Raw genomic sequence first — 6,284 nt, 5'->3', positions numbered from 1 at the left:
AGGAAGGAAGGAAGGAAGGAAGGAAGGAAGGAAGGAAGGAAGGAAGGAAGGAAGGAAGGAAGATTGATTTTCTGGGCACCTAGAAAAAGGCTCATTTGACTCTTAGCAAATAGAAAATTGGATTATCATCAGAATTTTTGACAACAATGCATAATGCCAGAGAAAATGAAAAGAACGAACATATTTAAGACATTCAAGGAAAGACACAAGAATCTTATATCCAGCAAAATAATTTGCAAGTATAAAGGATATAAACTGTTATCAATGTGTAAAAACGGGAATATTGGTTTCATGAGCCTTCCTGTGAAATTTATCACAGAAAGAATTTCCAACCATCAAAATAACTAGTGACACCAATATAAGGATACATGATGGGCATTCTTTTTTTTTGAGATGTAGTCTCTATCGCCCAGGCTGGAGTGCAGTGGCACAATCTCAGCTCATTGCAACCTCTGCCTCCTGAGTTCAAGCGATTCTTCTGCCTCAGGCTTCCGAGTAGCTGGGATTACAGGCATGCGCCACCACACCCTGCTAATTTTTGTATTTTTAGTAGAGATGGGGTTTCACCATATTGGCCAGGCTGGTTTCGAACTCCTGACCTCAAGTGATCCATCCGCCTCATCCTCCCAAAGTGCTGGGATTACAGGCATGAGCCACTGCACCTGGCCCGTTCAATTATAATTACCTGTAGAACTACAAATAAATAAGGGCTAAGAGACAAAAAAAATTATATATATACATATATGACTACGTGGTCTGACAAGACAAATGTAATACAACTTTTTAAAATTTTTTACTTTTAAAAACAGCTTTACTGATATATATTCCACATCATATAGTTTACCCATTTGAAACATACAATTTAGTGGGTGCTCATACATTTACAGAGTTGTGCATTCATCACTACTATCAATTTGAAAACATATCACTGCCCGCAAAAGAAATCCCACACCCCTAAACCCTTCACCCTTGCCCCCAGCCCTATGTAATCACCCTATGTAATCACTACTTTACTTTCTGTCTCTATATTGCCTACTGTGGATATTTCATACAAAGGAAATCATATATCATTTGTTTTCTTTGTGGCTGGCTGCGTTCACTTAGCATAATGTTTTCAATATTCATTCATATTGTAGCATGTATCAGCATTTCTTTGTTTTCGTGGTTGGACAATATCCCATTATATGGATATACCATGTTTATTGTTTATCCATTCATCAATAGATGGGCATTTGGGTTTTTTCTACATTTTGACTATTGCAAATCACGCTGCTGTAAATGTTTGTATACAAGTTTTTGTATAGACACAAACATTTCATTTCTCTTGGGTAGATACCTAGGAGTAAAACTGCTGGATTGTAGGGTTAAGTCTGTTTAACTTTTTGAAGAACTACCAGACTATTTTTCAAAGCAGCTGCACCACTTAACATTCCCACCAGCACTGTATGAAGTTTCCAATTTCTCTACGTCCTTTTTTATTATAGCCATCCTAGTAGGTGTGAAATAGCATCACATTGTGGTTTTCATTTACCTTTCTCTGTTGGCTAATGATGTTGAACATTTTTATGTACTTGCTCGCCTTTGTACTTTTTCTTCTTCTTTTTTTTTTTTTTTTTCCTGGTGAGACGAAGTTTTGCTCTGTTGCCCAGGCTGGAGTGCAGTGACATGATCTTGGCTAACCTCTGCCTCCTGGGTTCAAGCAATTCTCCTGCCTCAGCCTCCCGAGTAGCTGAGATTACAGGCACATGCCACCATGCCTGGCTAATTTTTGTATTTTTTTAGTAGAGACAGGGTTTCATCATGTTGGCCAAGCTGGTCTCGAATTCCTCACCTCAGGTGATCCATCCACCTTGGCCTCTCAAAGTGCTGGGATTACAGGCATGAGCCACTGTGCCTGGCCCTTTGTACATTTTCTTTCAAGAGATGTCTATTCAGATTTTTTGCACATTTTTAAATTGGATTTGTCTTTTATTATTGAGGTGTAAGTTTCCTATATATTCTAGAAATAAGTCCATTATCAGATGTATGACTTGCAAATATTTTTCCCATTCTGTGAGTTGCCATTTCATTTTGTTGATGGATGGTATCCTTTGAAGCATTAAAGTTTTTAATTTTAATGATGCCCAGTTTGTCTATTTTTTCTTTTCTTGCTTGTGCTTTTGATGTCATACCTAAGAAACTGCTGCCTAATCTAAGGTCACAAAGATTTGCACCTATGTGTTCTTTTAAGAGTTTTATTGTTTTAGTGCTTACATTTTTGTTTTTTGATCCATGGTGAGCTAATTTTTGTCTAGGGTGTGAGGTAGCGATCCAACCACATTCTTTTGCATGTGGGTATCTAATTGTCCCAATAATACAACTATTTTTAAATGATGAGAGAGAACAGAAAAAATATATGCAAAATTTAAAATGTTTTCAGTAATTATGTCAGTGGGAATATTAGCACTGTTATTCTGATACTTTCGTGTGGGTAATACAGGATAAAACAAATATACAATTAAAACATATTCTAATTCTATCATCCTCAAGAACAAGGATTCTCAGTATAAAAGAAAGAATACACAGGTATAACAGAGAAGGGGTTAAACAAAAGTCCTATTGATACAAAAAGTATCTAACTGTAAATATTAAACTCATGGATTATTTAACTTTGTCCACTAAAAAAGCATAAAGACAATGACTAATGATGTACCAATTAACTCCCATAGCCCTTGTTACAGTCTTTTGTTATAATGTTGGGGTGCTTTAGGCTTCAGGAGCAGGCCTCAGGAAACAGAATCTCTCTTACCTTCTCCTGTCCTCCTTTACCTGCCGAGTCAGGACTCTCATCTGATTATGGGTCAAAAGGCCCTCATTCCAGAGAGGTTTTTGTCCCATACTTCACCAAGAGGCCAAGAAGAATCAGAACAAACAGAACTTACTGAATTTCCCCACTCAGTCTATTAGTATGAGATCATATCCTTTTTGTCCAATCACATTTCCACACAGCTGTCAATGTAATGAAGTCTCCATAAAAACCCAAAAGGAGAGGATTCAGAGAGCTTCTGGACAGCTGAACAAGTGGAGGTTCCTGGAGGGTGGCATGGCCAGGAAGGGCCTGGAAGTTCTGCAACCCTTCAACCATACCTTGCCCTGCACATCTCTTCATATGCTTCCTTTGTAATGTCCTTTATAATAAACTGATAAATGTGTTTCCCAGAGTTCTGTGAGCCACTCCAGCAAGTTAATCAAGCCCAAAGAGGGGGTCATGGGAACCCCAACTTGAAGCTGGTCAGTCAAATTCCAGAGGCCCAAACTTGCAACTGGTGTCTGAAGGAGGGGGCAATCTTGGGGTCTGAGCCCTCGACATGTGGGATCTGATGTTATCTCCAGGTACATAGTGTCGGAGTTAAATTGGAAGACACCCAGCTGGTGTTCACTACTTGTAGTTGGGGAAAAACCCCGTATATTTGGTCACAGAAGTCTTCTGTGTTGATTGTTATGGTGTGAGAGCAGAGGAAAAACATGGTTTAAGAGTTTTCCCAAAGCAATAGTTGATCCCAAGTTTGGGACAGGAAAAATACAAGATGAACCTGGAGTATCGTGTAATACCAGATTGCAAGCAAGTCATCAAAGACTACTAGAGTTATGTCAAAAGGACTCAGAGGCCAACTTGAGGAGGCTCCCATGGACCACAGATCAACAATTTGTTATTTGAATTCTCTTTGTGCAGTTCAGTGTGTTTCTCTCTCCTCTGTATTTCCTGCAAATAGCTGATCCAGAGGTGGATTAGACATAGATTCGAGCCCTGTGGCAAAACTATGGGCATTGTATGACGGGACTATAGTAGGCACATATTGTCCAGTTGTCATTGAACAGCTTCAATAATGATAATAGTTGTAATAGGTTGAAACTCATCACATATGTCTAAATCTAAGATCAAAGTATCTGATATTTGTTTGAAAAAAGGAGTTAGTCACCTTCAAAGGATAATAGGGAACCATTTTTTTGTCTTGAAAACTGGTCAATAAAAGGAATAAATAGAATATTTATCCTGCTGTTTCAGTCCACTTGGGCTGCTATAAACTGGATGGCTAATAAACAACAGAAGGCTGGGTACAGTAGCTCGTACCTGTAATGTCAACATTTTGGGAGGCCAAGGCGGGAGGATCGCTTGAGGCCAGGAGTTTGAGACCAACCCGGGAAAACTGGTAAGACCCTATCTCTACAAAAAAATAAAACATTAGCTGAGAGTGGTGGCCTCGGCCTGTAGTGCCAGCTACTTGGGAGGCTGAGGTGGGAGGATCACTTGAGCCCAGGAGTGCGAGGTTACAGTGAGCTATGTTTGTGCCACTGCACTTCAGCCTGGATGACAGAATGAGACTCTGTCTCTAAAAAATAAAGAAAAAGGCCAGGCGTGGTGGCTCACACCTGCAATCCCAGCACTTTGGGAGGCTGAGGTGGGCGGATCAGAAGGTCAGGAGTTGGAGACCAGCCCAGCCAACATGGTGAAACCCCGTCTCTACTAAAAATACAAAAATTATCTGGGTGTGGTGGCATGTGCCTATAGTCCCAGTTACTCAGGAGACTGATGCAGGAGAATCACTTGAACCCAGGAGGCGGAGATTGCAGTGAGCTGAGATTGTGCCACTGTACTCCAGCCTGGGTACAGACTCTGTCTCAAAAATAAATAAATTAAATTAAATGAAGAAATAAATAAACAATGGAACTTTATTTCTCACTATTCTGGAGTCTGGAAAGACCAAGATCAGGATGTCATCATGGTTGGATTCTGCTGAGGGCCCACTTCTGGATTCATAGAATGGCATCTTCTTGCTGTGTCCTCACATGGTCTAAGGGACTAAGAGCCCTCATGGCCTGACCACCTCCCAGTGGCCACACCTCCTAATACCATCACGTCGGGGGTTAGGATTTCAACATATGAATGCTGGGGAGACACAGACATTTAGACCATAGCACCTGCCTTTTCTTTATGAACTTTACTCCTGGAAAACAAAACAGTAGATGAGAAAACATGTGTTTCTATAAAAGTATTCCAACTAATAAATAAAACAAACGATAGAATATCAGCAGTTGACAACTCTTCAGTGAATGATAGATACAGACACTTTGCAGCTATTAAGATAATTAAAAAATGACAACGGGACAATCTGTGCCTCCTATAGTCCTGCCATACAGCATCCATAGTTTTGTCAAAGGGATCGAACCTGTATCTAATCCACCTCTGGATCACCTGTCTACTTACAGGAAATACAGAGGAGAGAGAAACACATTGAACTGTACCAAAAGAATTCAAATAACGAAATCCAGACTGTGGGAGATTACAGGTCACAAGGCTTCTATGCAAAATAAAGGGTAGAGGAGGAACCCACAGATTCAAAGATACTTAAAAAGATACATCTTCTAATGGGCAAGAGCAAACCACAGTGTGTATGGATTCACATTCCTATGGTAAAAATAAAAGAAAACTTCAAGGAAGTGATCACTATAAAAGTTAGGATGGTTGGGCATGGTGGCTCATACCTGCACTCCCAGCACCTTGGGAGGCCAAGGCAGGAGGATCGCTTGAGGCCAGAAATATGAGACCAGCCTGGGCAACATAGCAATATCTCATCTCTACAAAAAAGTTAAAAATTAAAAATTAACTGAGGACTGGGCATGGTGGCTCATGCCTGTAATCCCAGCACTTTGGGAGGCCAAGGTGGACAGCGCACGTGAGATCAGGAGTTCAAGACCAGCCTGGCCAACATGGTGAAACCCTGTCTCTACTAAAAGTACAAAAATTAGCCGGGCGTGGTGGCACATGCCTGTAATCCCAGCTACTTGGGAGGCTGAGACAGAAGAACACTTGAACCTGGGAGACGGAGACTGCAGTGAACCGAGATCATGCCACTGCACTCCAGCCTGGGCAACAAGAGTGAAACTCCATCTCAAAAAAAAAAAATTAACTGAGAATGGTGTCATGGGTCTGTGGTCTTAGCTACTCAGGAGGCTCAGGCAGGAGGATCACTTTAGCCCAGGAGGTGGAGGCTGCAGTGAGCCATGATCTTGCTATTGCACTTCAGCCTGGGTGACAGAGAGACTGTCTCTAAAATAACTAACTAACTAGGCTGGGCGCGGTGGCTCAAGCCTGTAATCCCAGCACTTTGGGAGGCCGAGACGGGTGGATCACGAGGTCAGGAGATCGAGAATATCCTGGCTAACACGGTGAAACCCCGTCTCTGCTAAAAAAAAAAAATACAAAAAACTAGCCGGGCCAGGTGGCGGGCGCCTGTAGTCCCAGC

The sequence above is a fragment of the Mandrillus leucophaeus genome, unplaced genomic scaffold, assembly GCF_000951045.1.
Source record: "Mandrillus leucophaeus isolate KB7577 unplaced genomic scaffold, Mleu.le_1.0 Scaffold216, whole genome shotgun sequence".
In the NCBI taxonomy this organism is placed as follows: domain Eukaryota; kingdom Metazoa; phylum Chordata; class Mammalia; order Primates; family Cercopithecidae; genus Mandrillus; species Mandrillus leucophaeus.
The sequence above is the reverse complement of the archived record's forward strand: the minus strand, read 5'-3'. Positions refer to the sequence as shown.